The 18,970-nt window shown below is 47.7% G+C and overlaps 1 protein-coding gene across 1 annotated transcript in view; it reads right to left on the minus strand.

Moving 5' to 3' along the window:
- The window catches only part of LOC147113546 (coiled-coil and C2 domain-containing protein 2A-like), a 403,075-nt gene that overhangs the window by 276,757 nt on the left and 107,348 nt on the right, over nt 1–18,970 (minus strand). The window lies entirely within an intron of this gene.

Consider the following 18,970-nt stretch of genomic DNA (forward strand, 5'->3'; position numbering starts at 1 on the left):
TCAAGGGCTGGTCCTATCAGCACAGAATATAGGTTCCATTTTAGCTCATCCAGGACTGCAGTCTGACAACACTGATGCAGCGGAGGGGTCGACAGAGGTGGTGGTGATATAGAGCTGGATGTTGTCAGCATACATGTGGAACTTGCATTGTGTTTTTGGATGATTTCACAGAGGGGCAGCATGTAAATGAGAAATAGAAGGGGCCAAGGACAGATCCTTTGGGGACGTGAAGAGAAGCCATTGCAGGAGATTCTTTGGCTACGAATGAATAGGTAAGAGTGAAACCAGTGGAGTGCTGTCCCACTCAGCTGGACAATGGAGGAGAGGTGTTGGAGGAGGATGGTGTAGTCAACCATGTCAAAGGCTGCAGACAGGTCGAGAGGGATGAGGAGGGATAGTGCACCACGGTAACAGTCACATAGGATGTCATTTTGTACTTTTATTAGGGCCGTTTCAGTGCTGTGGCTGGTACGGAAACCTGATTGGAGAGGTTCAAACATGGAGTTGCGGGAAAGACAGGCATGGATTTGGGATGCAACAACAATAGATGCAACACGTATGGATTTTCATAATGCATCCAATAAGCTGTCCCACAACAGGCTTCTGAAAAAAACAGGTGCATAGTATGACAGAAAATGTAGCAGCATGGCTGAGGGTTATTGGGTGGTCCTTGGATTGGAGACTGGCTAAAAGTGGTATATTCCAGAGGTCAATTGATGGGTGAACTTTTGTCACAATATATATAGATGACTTGGACTTAGGCATAGCAACCGCAATATTGAAATTTGTTGATGACACAAAAGTAGAGCGTTTGTCAGGCAGCAGGGAAAAAGACTTCAGAGGACATAGACAGTTTGCTGAATTGGCAAACAGATGGAAAAATGCAATTTAATGCAGAGAATTATGTGGTAATGCATTAATAAAGGGAAAACTCAATGGCAAGATGCTGACATGTATGGAGGAACAGAGAAACTGAGGGGTTCAAATACATACTTATTTGAAAATAAAAGTGCATGCAAATAAAGACATGTAGTATACAAAAGCAAAGAGGTAATGATTAAGTTGTGCAAGACAATGGTTAGGCCACAATTACAATGTTCTGTGCAACTTTGGGCACCCCATTGTAGAAAGGACATTAAATTCATTTAGCATAAATTCACCAAGATGATAAACTATAGTTATGAGGAGACACTTCTGATACAGGGAATATTTCTAATGGAGCAAGAAGGCTAAAAGGAGATTTAATATCTGTTTTAAAATTATGAAGGGTGAATAGATTGTGGTTGGGGAGTCAGTGACAAGGGGTTATCAATTTAATTTCCTACTTTTTCTTGGGATTCAGGCAATGCTGGCAAAGCAACAATTACTGTCCATTGCTAGTGTGCCTTTTACTTAAACTGTTACAGTCCTTGTGATGATGGCGCTCCTAGAATGGTGTTGGGGGGGAACTCCAGGATATTGACCGAATCACGGTGAGAGAACGGTGATATACCTCCAAATCAGGATTCTGTGTGACTTGGAGGGGAACTTGGAGATAGTGATGATCCCACACCATTGCAGCTCTTCTTCTTCTCAGTACTCCAGGGTGAAAGGGAAGGAGGTGCTGTTGAAGCAACCTTGGTGAGTTGCTGCACTGCATCGTAATGATCATACATATTACAGCCACAATGCGTTGGTGATGACAGGGATGGATATTGAATCCAGTAGCAGGGGAACCAATCAAGCGAACTGCTCTGTCCTGGATGGTGTCAACCTTCTTGACTGTTGTTGTGGCTGCACACGTCCAGACAAATAATGAGTATTCCATCACAATCCTGACTTGAGCCATGTAGATGGTGAGGAGGCTTTAAGCGGCCAGGAGCTGAGCCACACGTTGCATGTACCCAGCTGCTGCCCTTCTCTAATAGCTACACTGTTGCTATGGCTAGTCCAGTTAAGCTTCTGGTCACTGGTGACCAACAAGATGTTGATGGCGAGAGATTCAGTGATGCTGCTGTTGTTGAAAGACAAGAAGAAATGGCTGGGCTTTCTCTTGTTTGAGATGGTATTACATAGCACATAGTATTACATAGTACATAGTATTACATAGTATTTATAGCACAGAAACAAGCCATTCAGCCAATAGGTCCATGCCGGTGTTTATGCGCAACACGACCCTCCTCCTACCCATCTTCATCTAACCCCATCAACATATCTAGCTTCCCCTTAAATGCATTTATGCATGTCACCTCAACTACTCCTTGTGGTAGCGAGTTCCACATTCTAGCCACACTTTGGGTAAAAATAACAGCCAATTTCCTTCTGCCCGCTTCCGGCAGGTCCCGCAGTGGCTGCCATTTTCGGCAGATCAGTAGTGCTCCTGTTGCCAGCACTCACAGAAATGGAAATGAGACAGATCGTGACGTCAATGAGTGTGCAATGTTCATTTGATGCACGATCCGCCATTTATGATGTCGCCGCTCCACTCACCACCCTCGCTTAATCACGATTATCCGACCAAGCAATCAGCAGCAGGAAGGAGCCCCCAGCAGAGCTATTTAAAGGGATCATCAACAACTTGTAGCTGACATGGTTTATCAATTTGACTGGCTCTAAGTTTCTGCAACTCTGGCAGCTTTCAAAACTTGGTTAAAGTTCCTGAGGTCACAGGGAGTGTTGCTATAAGTGGAGAACACCTTGGGGGGAAAAATTCAGTATCGCCCTGTGATGAAATATATGCCTTCATCAGCCCCTGTGTTTTACCTGCATTGTATTGTGTGTACCGCCCCCTTTTCCTATTGTGTGTATTGGCTCCGCCCCTGTCTTTTGTCATATAAAGGTCTCAAGAGCTGTATGAGTCATTTCTGCCAGACGAATCCGATGTGGAAAGACATGCAATGTTCTTAGTGATTAAAAGCCTTCAGTTGAATCCTTTAATTCCTTGTCTTTGAGTTATTGATGGCACATCACGTGATGCCCCGTTTGGGGTGCGATTATCAGCCGTGCGCAAAGTTTAGCGCCTGACGCTAATTATCGCCTCCAACTGCAAACTTGGCTTTTATCGCCCCCGGAGTTGATTGGAGCGCTAAATCAGGTGCTACACACCTCTCTTAAGACACAAAGGCCGAGGAGTGAGGCGCTACCTCAAAGCACTGGCGAAGCTCATGTGATGTCAGTCAGCAATGGAACACAGACACAATAGTGCCGGCCAGTTCTTAAAGAGGAGGGTTGATCTTGCTCTCCATCCACATCCTGCTCATTGCAGCCTTGAATCTCAGCCTGGAGAGACATGTACATCAAATCTGCTGGGAAGAACAATGGAGAGGCCCAGGGAAAGAGCTCAGCGTGCAGACCCCACAGTCTCTTCTAAATCGATACAAGGAAGGGCAAATCAAAATGAACCTGCAAAGTGCTGCTCAGTACCCAAAACTCCTTCACACAGCATTGAATCTCTCCAGAAGTCTCTCTCTCTCTCTCAGAATGTGTGGTGCAAAAATGTCACCAACAAAAAAAGGCAGGAAGCGGTCACCTTTAAATAGCGCTCCCCCAGTCCCTTCCTGACTGCAAAACGCTCCCCTCAACCTGTCGTTGTTAGTGGCAGGCGGTAATGCAGGGGGCGCCACTCAATATCCAGTCCGGGGCGCAACCGGGGAGTTGCACACTCGACTGATGTCACGATCTGCCGGCGCAGGAGATCGTGGCGGTAATGTTTAGCGCCGCCGCAAAATGTCTAGTTAATTTTGCGAGCAGCGCAAACATCGCCGCGCACAGGCGCTAGTTGCTTTACGCCCCATTAGCACCCTCTTAAGGCGCTAATGGGAGGCGCAAACCAACTGATTTTCTCCCCCCTTGATTCTTACTTAACTAGTGGGGTGCCGCAAGGATCAATGCTTGGGCTTCAGCTATTTACAATCTATATTAATGACTTAGATGAAGGGACCGAGTGCAATGTATCAAAGTTTGCTGATGATACAAAACTAGGTGGGAAAGTAAGCTGTAACAAGGACACAAAGAGACTGCAAAAGGATATCGACAGGTTAAGTTAGTGGGCAATAAGGTAGCAGACGGAGTTTTTTAAAATTCATTTATGGGATGTGGGCATTGCTGGCAAGGCCAGCATTTATTGCCCATTCCTAATTGCCCTTGAGAAGGTGGTAGTGAGCCAGCTTCTTGAACCGCTGCAGTCCGTGTGGTGCAGGTACTCCCACAGTGCTGTTAGGTAGGGAGTTCCAGGATTTTGACCCGGCGACGATGAAGGATCGGCGATATACTTCCAAGTCAGGATGGTGTGTGACTTGGAGGGGAACTTGGAGGTGGTGGTGTTCCCATGTGCTTGCTGCCCTTGCCCTTCTAGGTGGAAAGGTCGCAGGTTTGGGAGGAGGTGCCGAACAAGCCTTGGCAAGTTGCTGCAGTGCATCTTGTAGATGGTACACACTGCAGCCACAGTACGCCAGCGGTGGAGGGAGTGAATGTTTAAGGTGGTGAATGGGGTGCCAATCAAGTGGGCTGCTTTGTCCTGGATGGTGTCGAGCTTCTTGAGTGTTGTTGGAGCTGCACTCATCCAGGCAAGTGGAGAGTATTCCATCACACTTCTTACTTGTGCCTTGTAGATGGTAGAAAGGCTTTGGGGAGTCAGGAGGTGAGACACTCACCGCAGAATACCTAGCCTCTGACCTGCTCTTGTTGCCACAGTATTTATGTGGCTGGTCCAGTTAAGTTTCTGGTCAATGGTGACCCCCCAGGATGTTGATGGTGGGGGATTCGGCGATGGGAATGCAGTTGAATGTCAAGGGGCGGTGGTTAGACGCTCGCTTGCTGGAGATAGTCATTGCCTGGCACTTCTGTGGCGCGAATGTTACCTGCCACTTATCAGCCCAAGCCTGAACGTCGTCCAGGTCTTTTTGCATGCGGGCATGGACTGCTTCATTACCTGAGGAGTTCTGAATGGCATTGAACACTGTGCAGTCATCAACGAAAATCCCCATTTCTGACCTTATGTTGGCGGGAAGGTCATTGATGAAGCAGCTGAAGATGCTTGGGCCTAGGACACTGCCCCGAGGAACTCCTGCACCGATGTCCTGAGGCTGTGATGATTGACCTTCAACAACCACAACCATCTTCCTTTGTGCTAGGTATGATTCCAGCCAGTGGAGAGTTGTTCTCCCGATTCCCATTGACTTCAGTTTTACTTGGGCTCCTTGATGCCACATTCGGTCAAATGCTGCCTTAGTGTCAAGGGCAGTCACTCTCACCTCACCTCTGGAATTCAGCTCCTTTGACAATATAAGATTGTAGTGTCCGAGTATCAATCATACACAGACTGCAGGAGAACAATAATAACAGGTATTTACTGAACAGAGGGTAACTTAAGACTGAAGTACAGAAGCCTGCTATGGCTTTATATACAGGTGTGGTCACTGCCGGTACTGCAGTATAAAATCAGTTCTCTCTTGCAGGTACATACACAACAATTCCTCCCCTTTTAGATAAACAGTACATAACATTCATTTAACAACTAAATAATAACTAATTACAATTACAATTTTCTCTGTACTATATACATCAACTGAAATAATCATTTATAAGTTCAGTCTTTGAGGAGGCTTCCTGATCCTGACTGGATAGCACCTTTCTCGAGTATCCTGTTCTTGTGGTGGAGTCGATTCTGGCTCATTGTCATTGGTTGGTTCGTCAGCTTCCAATACCACTGCTTCTGAGGTAGACGCAATCTGTACTTCGGGTTCATTACCAGGTGCACATGCTCGTGGTATGGGTTTGGCTTGTTCCTGTGACTCTAGAATCTGGTCAGCATGGCGTCTCACAATGCTCTCTCCAACGTCCACTGTGTACATTAGTGGTCCCTGCTGTGTGCATATCGTTCCTGGCTGCCATTTTTCTGTTCGGTAGTCGCGGGCCAAGACTGGTTGCCCTATCTTGAAGCTCCTGGTTGGCTTCTCATTGATGTGCTGGAATTGCTTATCCTCAACATCTCGTCTTATGTTTGGTTTGAGCAAATCCAGGCGACATCTTAGCCTTCAGTTGAAGAACATTATGGCTGGAGCTTGGTTGGTGACTGCATGTGTCACATTCCGGTAAGCAAACAAGAAATTATCCACCTTGTGTTGTAGTGGTATGTCGTCGTTATACATCGCCTTTATTGCCTTTTTAAAGGTCTGAACAAACCTCTCAGCCAATCCTTTTGTGGCTGGATGATATGGGGCAGATGTGTAATGTTTCACCCCATTATTCCTCAGAAACCTCCGGAAATCCTCGGACACAAACTGTGACCCATTATCGGAGCAAATCTGTTCTGGCAAGCCATTCCTGGTGAAGATGGTCCGTAGGACTGCAATAGTTTTCTCCGTGGTGGTGGAGGACATTTTGATGACCTCTGGCTATTTCGAATGGTCATCCACGGTGATTAGAAACATTGAGTCCATAAATGGACCAGCAAAATCAATGTGTACCCGTTGCCATGGAGATGAGGGCCACTCCCATGGGTTTAGCAGGGCCTGTGGTGGAGCGTTTTGGACCTTCTGGCATCCTGTGCATCTCTTGGTCATATCCTCGATTTCTTGATCGATTCCCAGCCACCACACAAACGCCCTGGCTAGGCTCTTCATTTTTACCCCTCCCAGATGACCCTCATGAAGCTCATTGAGCACTCTATCTCTCAACTTGGGTGGCATTACCACTCGGGATCCACACATCAAGGTCCCCCGGCACACTGACAGCTGTTCTCTCCTTGGCGAGAATGCTGGCAACAGTGAGTCGCCATGTGCTGGCCATCCCTTCACCGTCAAATCATAGACCCGAGAGAGTGTCGGGTCATTTCGGGTTTCCTTCTCTATACTTGAGTTTGTAACAGGTAGACATTCGACTATGGTCGCATGGAATATCTCAACAGGGTCCGCTGCAGGTGCTTCCTCTACCGTAGGCAACGGTAGGCGCGACAGCCCATCAGCGTTCCCATGCTGTTTCGTACCCTTGTACTCTATGTCGTACTGATGTGCCCCTAGAAAAAGTGACCATCTTTGCAGCCGTTGCGCCGTCATCACCGGAACGCCCTTCTTTGGGTTAAAAATGGAGACCAGGGGCTGATGATCAGTCAGTAGGGTGAATTTCTGCCCGTGCAGATAGTGATTGAACTTCTTCACCCCCCACACCAGGCTGAGGGCCTCCCTGTCAATCTGGGCGTAGTTACACTCGGCTGAGGTTAACGAGCGCAACGCAAAGGCTATTGGCCTCTCTGAACCGTCAAGGAATTTGTGTGACAGCACCGCTCCAATGCCGTAGGGAGACGCATCACATGCCAACCGAATCGGTAGTGTTGGATTGTAGTGGGCCAATACTTCTTTTGAAGTGATTAGGCATTTACATTTCTGAAAGGCACGCTTACACTCATCACTCCATTTCCATGTTACTCCAGTTTGCAGTAGGGCGTTCAGTGGGTGCAGAATTGTAGATAAATTCGGCAAGAACTTATGGTAGTAGTTCACCAACCCGAGAAACGACCTCAGTTGCGACACATTTTCCGGTGCTGGAGCCTTGACTACAGCCTCAATCTTGTCTGGCGACTTATGCAACCCTTCCTCATCAATCATGTGGCCACAATACGAGATTTGTCTCCTGAAGAACTCGCATTTGGGGCGGTTGGCTCATAGCCCATATTCCGGTAATCTAGTGAGCACCTGCTCCTGGTTGGCAAGGTGTTCACTGTCATTTTCGCCCGTAACCAGGATGTCGTCCAAATAACACTGGGTCCCCGGGATCCCTTGCAGGACTTGTTCCATCGCCCTCTGCCAAATAGCCGGGGCTGATGCTACCCCGAATACCAGTCGATTGTACTGGTAAAGGCCTTTGTGAGTGTTTATCGTGAGGTATTTCCTAGATGCTTCTTCCACCTCCATTTGTAGATACGCTTGGGCCAGATCAATCTTCGTAAAGCGTTTCCCTCCAGATAGTGAGGCGAAAATATCTTCTATCCGTGGAAGTGGATATTGTACTGTGTGCAGGACTGGGTTCACAGTTACCTTGAAGTCCCCACAGATGCGAACCTTCTTCGGCTCCCCAGGCGTGCTGCTCAATGATTTCATTACAGGAACGATGGGTGTGGCCCACTCGCTCCAGTCCACCTTGGACAGCACACCCGAACGCTCCAGACTCTCCAGCTCTGCTTTAACGGCTGGGCGGATCGGATACGGTACCGGTCTGGCCTTAAAAAATTTTGGGTTTGCGTTATCTTCGATTTTTATCGTTGCCGTTACTCCTTTTAGAGTCAGTTAGAATTTTTGACAGTCGTCCAGGTGTGACGTCATCATCCTTTTTGTCAGTCACAGTTAGCGCCTGAATGGAATGCCAATCCAATTGTATTTTTCGGATCCATTCACGTCCCAATAATGGTGGTCCTCCATCTTGTAGTATATATAGATACAGTTTCTGTGTTTCCTTGCCGTTGTATTTAACTGGCACCCTTATTTTTCCTCTGGGGTAGACTTTTTGCCCCGTGTATGTCTTCAATACAATGGATGTGTCCTTCAAGGGTATGTATGAGAATAGCCGCTCATAGTCTCGTCGATTCATGACAGTTAGGGCTGATCCTGTGTTCAATTCCATCTTTCCTTGGGACCCTGCTATCATGAGGGTGACCAAAATGGTTCGGTGATTCTCCTTTGCGATCACGTTGTGTAACTTTAGACAACTTAGTCTCCTGCTCCCGGAGTCATTATCACTCTCCTGATCTTCCGAACTACTGTCTGTCATTTTTTTTACTTTCTTGTACTTTTCCTTAGTAGTTCTTGTAGTGTTGGTTTTCTTTCCCGACCTGCAGACTCTTGCTATGTGTCCCATTTTCCCACATTGCCTGCATACTTTGTCCTTAAACCAGCAGTCCTTCTGATCATGGGTTGTTCTGCCACAGCGATAGCACTTTTCTGCTCCATACGCCATTTCGTTAGCGCTGTATTCTTGTGGTTTCTGTTGTATTTTCGCAGCTCCCCGTGCTGCTGCTTCGTAGGATACTGCCACGCTGAAAGCCTGTTCTAGCGTCAGGTCCTTTTCCGAAAGTAGTCGTTTCTGGGTTCCTTCACTCTGGAGCCCGCAGACAAACTTATCCCGTAAGGTGTCTGCCAGTCCTGCTCCGAACTGGCAGTGCTTCGATAACTTGCGTAGTTCTGTAAGATAGTCAGCATTGCTCTCATCTTTGTGCTGGTTTTTTTTATGGAACTTGAATCTTTCTGCTATCAGCAGCGGTGTAGGGTTTAGGTGTTCCTGTAAGATATTAACAATCTCTTCAAAACTTTTCTCCATTCGTTTAGCTGGGGTAATTAAATTCCGCAATAGTCCGTACGTACTCGCGCCCATCAAATTTAATAATATCGACGCCTTCTTTCCATCGGCCACCTCATTTGCCTTGCAGTACACTTCAATTCTTTCCACATACGTGGTCCAGTCTTCTACTTCGTTGTCGAAAGCAGTGATACTGCCACTCTTCGGCATCTTGGGTGATTTAAAATGGCACCTCCCGCACTTTTTCTTCTTCCCCAATGGATTAAAATGGCACCTCCCATGCTTTTCCTTCTTCCCCAATGGAATAAAATGGCGCCTCCCGCGCTTTTCCTTCTTCCCCTTGCTGCCACGCTGCTCCTAGCGTTCTACAGGGTAATGGCGGCGACTCGCGGCTTTGGCGCGTCTCACTTTTCCTTCCCCTCGTATTATTTTCTCTACGCTGCCCAGTTCTTGAGCACCGACCGCGCCCTGTGCGCTCCACCCTCTCTCTCTTTTCCTCCCGACGACGCTGCATGGCCCCTTTGCAGAGCCACTCAATCGAGGTCAAGCCCGCTGCAGTCCGGAAGGGTCAGCGCACTACCTGCTACCAGCACGATTTGCTGGAACACCTTGACTGGGGAGCCAAGCCCAGCTCTCCACAGCCTCCCCTGCAATTCTCCGAACTCCGATGGATCCTTGGGCGGTTGCCCGCGATCGATGCCCGTTGCTCTGACTTCGACCTCCAAGAAGCTTCTTCTCAGGGAAAGATCCCCGTGAGGTGATGCAGTACTGCAGGTGAGTTCGAACCTGCTCGTCGCCAGTGTAGTGTCCGAGTATCAATAATACACGGACTGCAGGAGAACAATAATAACAGGTATTTACTGAACAGAGGGTAACTTAAGACTGAAGTACAGAAGCCTGCTATGGTTTTATATACAGGTGTGGTCACTGCCGGTACTGCAGTATAAAATCAGTTCTCTCTTAAAGGTACATACACAACAAAGATACTGAAGGGGATTGACAGAGTAGATGCTGAGAGGTTGTATCCCCTGGCTGGAGAGTCTAGAACTAGGGGGCATTGTCTCAGGATAAGGGGTCGGCCATTTAAGACTGAGATGAGGAGGAATTACTTCACTCAGAGGGTTGTGAATCTTTGGAATTCTCTACCACAAAAGGCTGTGAATGCTGTTTCATTGAGTATATTCAAGGCTGAGATAGATTTTTGGACTCAAGGGGAATCAAGGAATATGGGAATCGGGCGGGAAAGTGGAGTTGAGGTTGAAGATCAGCCATGATCTTATTGATCAAAGGGCTGAATGGCCTACTGCTGCTCCTAATTGTTATGTTCTTAAAGGATTCTGCTCACACCACTTGCTCATTGTCATGGGGGCTCTACTTGCAGTCCCCCTCGCACTCGAGTATCTTTGGGAGAGGGAGCGGAGGCAGCGAAGAAGAGTAGAAGATGCTCACAGAAGGAGGAGGGCAGGAGGGCTCTCAACAGGAGGCCTTACCCTCCTACGGTCTTCTGAGAGCACTTCTCTTACCTCCACATAAGCGAAGAGCAGTATATTAGGAGGCTCCGCTTCACCAAGGAGGTGGTCACAGAACTCTGCCACCTCTTGCAACCAGACCTGCAGCCTCACAGCAGGGCGACCACAGCTCTCCCAGTGGCCCTCAAGGTCACAGTGGCCCTCAATTTCTTCACCAGTGGATCCTTGCAGTCTGCAGCAGGAGACATTATCTAACATCTCCCAGTTCGCCGTCCATTGCTGCATCCGGGAGGTCACAGAGGCTCTCTACTCCAGGAGAATGGACTACATTGTTTTCTCTCAAGCAGGACGAGCGCACATGTGACTTTGCCAGGATAGCAGGCTTCCCCATGATGCAGGGTGTCATTGACTGCACACACATGGCTTTGCAGGCACTATATACCAATCCCGAGATGTTCCGTAACAGCAAAGGCTACCATTCACTTAATGTGTAGTTGTTGTGCAACCACACCCAGTGCATCATGATGGTAAATGCCCACTATCCTGACAGCAGTCATGATGCCTTCATCCTGCGCCAGTCCAGTGTGCCACCATTCTTCTAGCCACCACGTCAAACCCGAGGGTGGCTTCTCGGAAACAAGCACTACCCGCTCTGCATCTGGCTGATGTCTCCCCTCCGCAACCCTACCACTTGTGCCTAGCACTCATATAATGACAGCTACGCTACCACCAGGTACATCATCGAGCAGACCATTGGGGTGCTCAAGCAACGGTTATGCTGCCTTGACCGCTCAGGAGGAGCCCTCCAGTATTCGTCGGAGCAGGTGCCCCATTTCACGGCATGCTACACAACTTGGCCATCATGAGGGCACAGCCCTGGCCATCAGGGGTTGCAGGACTACCTCAGGAGGAGGAGGAGGAGGAGGAGGAAGAGGATGAAGACAAGGAGGAGGAAGAGGAAGAGAAGGGACAGAGGGAGGGAGGAGGCAGGCAGCAAATCCTTGTTCCGGACGGGCTGTTTGAGAACGCCTCATCAGACTCCAATTCCAGTGAATGAAACCCCAGATCCCCGTTGCTCACCACTTCCCCATCATACCATCCCTCTGTTACAGAACATTACAGCGTCCTCCTGGGCACAAAGCTGAAATGAGAGTCACGACAAAACACACATTCTAAATAAAAATTACAAATTTATCTGAATCCAATCAAAATTACAATATTAACTAATCACCCTTGTGCATTCCCTTACGGTCTGTCGTTCGTGTTTTACCTACTTTAGTGTTCCGAAGCAGTGCTCCCCCAGTGGCTGTAGCATGGCTGTTGAAAGGCTGCTAACTTTCAGTGAGGGAGACTACAGATGGCCTTGCACGACGACCTTGATCAGCTGTGGACCTAGAAGGCCCGGCTGTAGACTGCACCTCATCGGCATGGGCAGCAGGTGTCTGGGCTGGCTGGCTGATAGGCACCGGCAAGGGCAATGGTGGAGTGGCAGTGGTGGGAATAGGAATGCTGTCATCCTGAGAGAGGACAGCAGGTTCTTGCTCCACAGACCCACTGCCACTGAGGCGGCACCTCAGCATTCCTAGCAATCTGTTAGAGGACAGATTGCTGGCCTGCTGCAACACCCTGCAAGCCCTTTCGACACTCGTAAACCCAGTGACGATGGCAGCATTCTCAGCTTGTGTGGCAGCAAGCTGCTTCTGCAACAAAGCACCTCTCATTTCAGGAGTGCAGAGAGCCTAGGCCAAACATTACTGGCCATTAGACTGCACCCGATATTGACACCCCCGTTGAGTGCTAAGTCAATCAGCAGCATGTTTAGTGTTGAGATCAGCGCTCCAACCATTATAATGAGCAGGTAGCACGAATTTTGCATGCTGCCTGCACCACTTTAAATGGGCGCAGGCAAATAGTGCTGGCCCGTGACACGGCCCATTTTTGGGCCATATCCAATTTTTAGACCCTTATACTCTAATTCGTGGGTTAGTTGCTTCTTTGGAGTTTTATGTTTTTTTTTCCTTCTGGATGTGATAAAAATTCTTTAATTCACAATGAAGGGACAAAGGTCAAGGCTACAACTTTAAGAAACACTCATTAAAATAGGAAATGGAAAACAAGAAGTGCAAATACTCAATGGCCTCCGGATCTCAGGTGGTGCTACTATACCAGGAAGCTAGTAAGGATTTGCCAGTCTATAAACCAATGGGTGCGGGCATGTGGGTGTGTATGTGGATGCATGTGTATGTGGGGAGTGTGTGGGGTGCGTGCGTGTGGGGTGCATGTGCGTGGGGCGCGTGTGTGTATCCAACTATTGTTCTCACGTGCTCTAACGCCCCCCCGCCGAGTCCCTGACCTTCTCCTCCCCCACCCCGAGTTCCTGACCTTCCCCCCCCGCCATAACCTACTGACTTTCTCTCCCCCCCACCCCCCGAGTTCCTGACCTTCTCCCCCCGCGTTCCTGACCTTCTCCCCCATGAGCTCCTGACTTTCTCCCCCCCCGAGCTCCTGAACTTCTCTCCGCCCCTCCGAGCTCCTCTCCTCTCCCCCCTTTCGAGCTCTTCGTCTCTCCCTCCTCTGAGCTCCTCTACTCCCCCCTCCGATCCACTGTCCTCTCCCCCCCTTTGATCCCCTGTCCTCTCTCTCCACCCCCCTATCCCCTGTCCTCTTCCCCCCTCCAATCCCCTGACCTACATAGGGAGGAAAGCGTGGTTGAGGCCGCAAGCCGCAGCCTTGGGACTATGCGCTTGTGTGCTTGGAACCCCTGGTGCGCATGCACAGCTGTGACAGCGGGTCGCATGCGCAGAATGACTCAAATTTGTTCGTACAAATAATCACTCCATGCTGGACCTGGTGGCCACGCATTACCAGTGACTGTGAGAGTCACCACCGCCCTCAATTCTTTTGCCTCTGGTTACTTCCAGGGCCCTACCGGAGACATATCAAGGGTCTCGCAGACGACTGCACATAAATGCTTAAGGCAGGTGACTGATGGATTGTTTGCCAAGGCAGGGAGGTATGCAAACTTCCCCTGTAATAAAAATAACCAGAATGAGCAGGCACTTGGATTCGCGTCTCTAGCTGGCTTCCCACAGATGCAGGGTGTCATTGATTGCACACACGTGGCAATCCGAGTATTACCAGATCAATCAGGAGCATTCGTCAACTGCAAGAGATTTGATTCCATCAATGTTCAGCTGGTGTGAAACCACAACAAAATGTTCATGCAGGGCTGTGCCATATTCCCTGGGAGCTGCCATCATCATGCTTTCATATTTCAGCAGTCCAACATCCCTGACCTGTTTGTACCTGGCCAGCCTTAATGGGTGGCTGCTAGGAGACAAAGAATACCCCCTTCAAACCTGGCTGATGACACCTCTGAGAAACCCCACCAATGAACATCAAGAGCGCTAGAACGCAAACCTTAATACAACCTGATGTTCATCGAGCAAGCCGTCAGCATGCTCAAGATGCGCTTCAAGTGCCTGGACAGGTATGGAGGTGCCCTTCAGTATTCACCGGTGATAATCGTGGTGTGCTGTGTTCTGCACAACACAGCACAGCAGCTAGAACTAGATCTGCAGGAGGAACAAGCCACTCAGTAATCTTCATCTGATGAGGATTCCAATGGAGAGGAGGAGGAGAAGCAGGAGGAGGAAGATAAAAATGGGGCCCCAATGCCAGACCAGCTGATCACATTGCTGCTCAGGATGCCAGGGATGTCCTAATAGCTTGAAAGTTCAGTTAGTCACCCCGCAGCTTAAGAGTGTGCAGGCAGAGAGGGAATGGGTTTCAGGCAGAGAGGGAATGGGTGACGGCCAAACAGAAGAGAACCAGGCAGGTAAGGCAGGTGTAATGATATCAGCAAATAGTGATGATATTTGTCTGTGTTTGATTACTTATGCCTTATAGCATATTTGTCTGTGTTTTTGATTGCTTGTGCCTGAGCAGCAGAGGTCATGTGACACAGACAAGCAGGCTGACAGTTTTACTTTCGTTTTGATTCTAGATGCATCACAGCATGGTGTGTCCTGTAAAAAGCTGTAGAAAGTCTTGAACAAGACTTTAGATTAAACAACATTCTCTTTCAGAAATGAGTCGTTATTGAACCCACAAAGAAATCAATACATGATGTCAGAAGTGGCTGAAAGAGAAAAAATCTGAAGTTAGCAACTCGATGGGACAGTGAAAGGAGTTGTGGCAAGTAAGCGAAATCAGCTCTCCACATATTAGCAAGCCAGAAGAGAACATCGTTGCTTACCATTAGAGAATAGCTAACGAAGTGAAAAATGGAAGGTTTACTCCCACCGGCGACGCTTCAGTTGTCAGGCAATGTGGCTGAAAATTGGAGAAGGTTCAAACAACGTTTAGAGTTGTATTTAGCGGCAATCGGAGCTGACAAGAAAAGTAATAAAAGGAAATCGTCACTGTTCTTACATGTCGTGGGTGATGAAGCGCTGGAGGTATATAATAATTTCATATTTGCTGTTGATGGAGACAAAATGAAGCTAGATAAAATAATGGAACAGTTTGAGGCCTACTGCATACCTAAACGCAACATGACCTTTGAGAGGCACAAATTTTTCACATGTGTACAGAAAATTGGCGAGACTATTGATCAGTATGTGACTGAACTGAGAAACCGAAGCAAATCGTGTGAATTTGGGGGACTGACAGACTCGCTGATAAAAGACAGACTGGTGTATGGTATTCCAGATAATGGTCTAAGGGAAAGACTGCTAAGAGAGCAAGATCTAGACCTGGGAAAAGCCATAGCACTGTGTAGGGCTACAGAGACTGTGAAGTTGCAGGCAAAGGAGCTGTTCAGTGACAGTAGCTGCAACATGGATGCAGTGAGAAAGAACGGATACAAACCGTTTAACAAAGAGAGCGCCAATGTGAAAAAAGAGACGTGGCCAGCAAACGAAAATGAAAGGGACAATCGGAAGTCATGTCGTCGATGCGGTACACAGCATCCACCAAGAAAGTGTCCAGCATATGGTAAAACTTGCAATAGATGCAACAAAAACAACCATTATGCCCGTTGCTGTAAGAACCAAGCGCAACAAAGCAAGGTCCATACAGTAGATGAAAGCGAGATAGAGGAATTCAATGTAGATGTTGTGTCTGAAAACAAAAAAGAAGCAAGACTGCTCACCTGATATAGCAGAGTACTGGAACAGCAGGTCAAGAGACTGATACTGTTGAACAACCTGATCACACAGCTGAGAACCAATCATCTGAGGCAACAACTCAGATTCAAGGACAATCAATCAGAAAATCCTCAAGACATGTGAAGCCTCCTGAGAGACTCATTGAGCAAATTTAAGGACTATTGTTATAGAAGGAAGTAATGTTATCTTATTCTTTCTTCAAGTTCTAGTGTATTGACATATTTCATGTGAACACACAAAGCAAGGGTAAAAAACCTTGATCATGATAATGATAATGTAAGTTCATTAAATGTTGTTAGTTAAAAGTAAAATACTTTTGTTTTAAGAAAGGGAGATGTAATGATATCAGCAAATAGTGATGATATTTGTCTGTGTTTGATTACTTATGCCTTACAGCATATTTGTCTGTGTTTTTGATTGCTTGTGCCTGAGCAGCAGAGGTCATGTGACACAGACAAGCAGGCTGACAGTTTTACTTTCGTTTTGATTCTAGATGCATCACAGCATGGTGTGTCCTGTAAAAAGCTGTAGAAAGTCTTGAACAAGACTTTAGATTAAACAACATTCTCTTTCAGAAATGAGTCGTTATTGAACCCACAAAGAAATCAATACAGCAGGGGTCCCCTGAGTGCATCTCGATCTCCAACCAGTATTCTGTTCTGAGTACTGGTGGGGGCAATGGTTCCTCTGGGGAGTGCAGCTAGAGCCAAGTCCACGGCACCATGGGTGGCTCAGCTGCACAGGAGTGAGGAAGAATGGGAGAATTCGATAGTGAGGGGAGCAGACAGGCATTTCTGCGGCCACAGATGTGACTCCAGGATGGTATGTTACCTCCCTGGTGCCAGGGTCAAGGATGTCACTGAGCGGCTGCAGGACATTCTGAGGGGGGAGGATGAGTAGCCAGAGGTCATGGTCCATATCTGCACCAATGACATAGGAAGAAAGAGGGATGAGGTCCTGCAGGCAGATTTTAGGGAGCTAGCAGAGGGTCATAGAGTTATACAGCACAGAAAGAGGCTCTTCGGCCCATCGTGTCTGTGCTGGCCATCAAGCCCTGTCTATTCTAATCCCATTTTCCAGCACTTGGTCCGTAGCCTTGTATGCTATGGCATTTCAAGTGCTCATCTAAATGCTTCTTGAATGTTGTGAGGGTTCCTGCCTCTACCACCCTTTCAGGCAGTGAGTTCCAGATTCCAACCACCCTCTGGGTGAAAAAGTTTTTCCTCAAATCCCTTCTAAACCTCCTGCCCCTTACCTTGAAACTATGCCCCCAGGTTATTGACCCCTCTACTAAGGGGAAAAGTTCCTTTCTATCTACCCTATCTATGCCCCTCATAATTTTGTACACCTCAATCAGGTCCCCCCTCAGCCTTCTCTGCTCTAAGGAAAACAACCCCAGCCTGTCCAGTCTCTCTTCATAGCTGAAGTGCTCCAGCCCAGGTAACATCCTGGTGAATCTCCTCTGCACCCTCTCCAATGCAATCACATCCTTCCTATAGTGTGGCGACCAGAACTGCACAGTATTCCAGCTGTGGCCTAACTAGCGTTTTGTACAGCTCTACCATAACCTCCCTGCTCTTATATTCTATACCTCGGCTAATGAAGGCAAGTATCCCATATGCCTTTTTAACCACCTTATCTACCTGTCCTGCTGCCTTCAGGGATCTATGTACATGCACACCAAGGTCCCTCTGATCCTCTGTCCCTCCTAGGGTCCTACCATTCATTGTGTATTCCTTGCCTTGTTAGTCCTCCCAAAATGCATCACCTAACACTTTTCAGGGTTAAATTCCATTTGCCACGGTTCTGCCCATCTAACCAACCCATCTATATCGTCCTGTAGCCTGAGGCTTCCCTCCTCGCTATTTACCACTCCACCAATTTTCGACTCAACTACGAACTTACTGATCATACCTCCTACATTCATATTTAAATCATTAATGTATACTACAAACAGCAAAGGACCCAGCACCGATCCCTGCGGTACACCACTGGACACAGGCTTCCAGTCACAAAAACAACCTTCAACCATCACCCTCTGCCTCCTGCCACTAAGCCAATTTTGGATCCAATTTGCCAAATTGCCCTGGATCCCATGGGCTCTTACCTTCTTGACCAGTCTCCCATGTGGGACTTTGTCAAAAGCCTTACTAAAGTCCATGTAGACTACATCAACTGCACTACCCTCATCCACACACCTAGTCACCCCCTCGAAAAATTCAATCAAATTTGTCAAACATGATCTCCCCCTGACAAAGCCATGCTGACTATCCCTGATTAATCCTTGCCTCTCCAAGTGGAGACTAATTCTGTCCCTCAGAATTTTTTCCAATAATTTCCTTACCACTGATGTTAGGCTCACTGGCCTGTAATTCCCTGGTTTATCCCTACTACCCTTCTTGAACAATGGTACTACGTTAGCTGTTCTCCAGTCCTCTGGCACCTCCCCTGTGGCCAGAGAGGTTCTGAAAATTTGTGTCAGAACCCCTGCAATCTCCTCCCTTGCCTCACACAACAGCCTGGGATACATCTCGTCTGGGCCTGGGGATTTATCCACTTTTAAGCCCGCTAAAACTGCTAGTACCTCCTCCCTCTCAATACTAATTTGTTCAAGTATATCACAATCTGCCTGCCTGGTTTCTATGCCTACATTACCCTTCTCCATAGTGAACACAGATGCAAAATAGTCATTTAAAACCTCACCTACATCTTCCGGCTCTACACACAGATTGCCACTTTGGTCCTTAATGGGCCCTACTCTTTCCCTGGTTATCCTCTTGCCCTTAATATACTTATAAAACACCTTGGGATTTTCCTTTATTTTGCCCACCAGTGTTTTATCATGCCCCCTCTTCGCTCTCCTAATTTCTTTTTTAAGTACCCCCCTGCACTTTCTATACTCCTCTAGGGCTTCCATTGTTTTTAGTCCTTTGTATCTGCCAAAAGCCTTCCTTTTGTTCCTAATCCATTCTTGTATATCCCTTGACATCCAGGGTTCCCTGGGCTTGTTGGTCCCACCCTTGACCTTTACGGGAACATGTTGGCATTGTACTCTCTGTATTT

This window comes from Somniosus microcephalus, chromosome 8 (genome assembly GCF_052327205.1).
Source record: "Somniosus microcephalus isolate GS21.2 chromosome 8, FLI_Smic_1.0, whole genome shotgun sequence".
NCBI classification, from domain to species: Eukaryota; Metazoa; Chordata; class Chondrichthyes; order Squaliformes; family Somniosidae; genus Somniosus; species Somniosus microcephalus.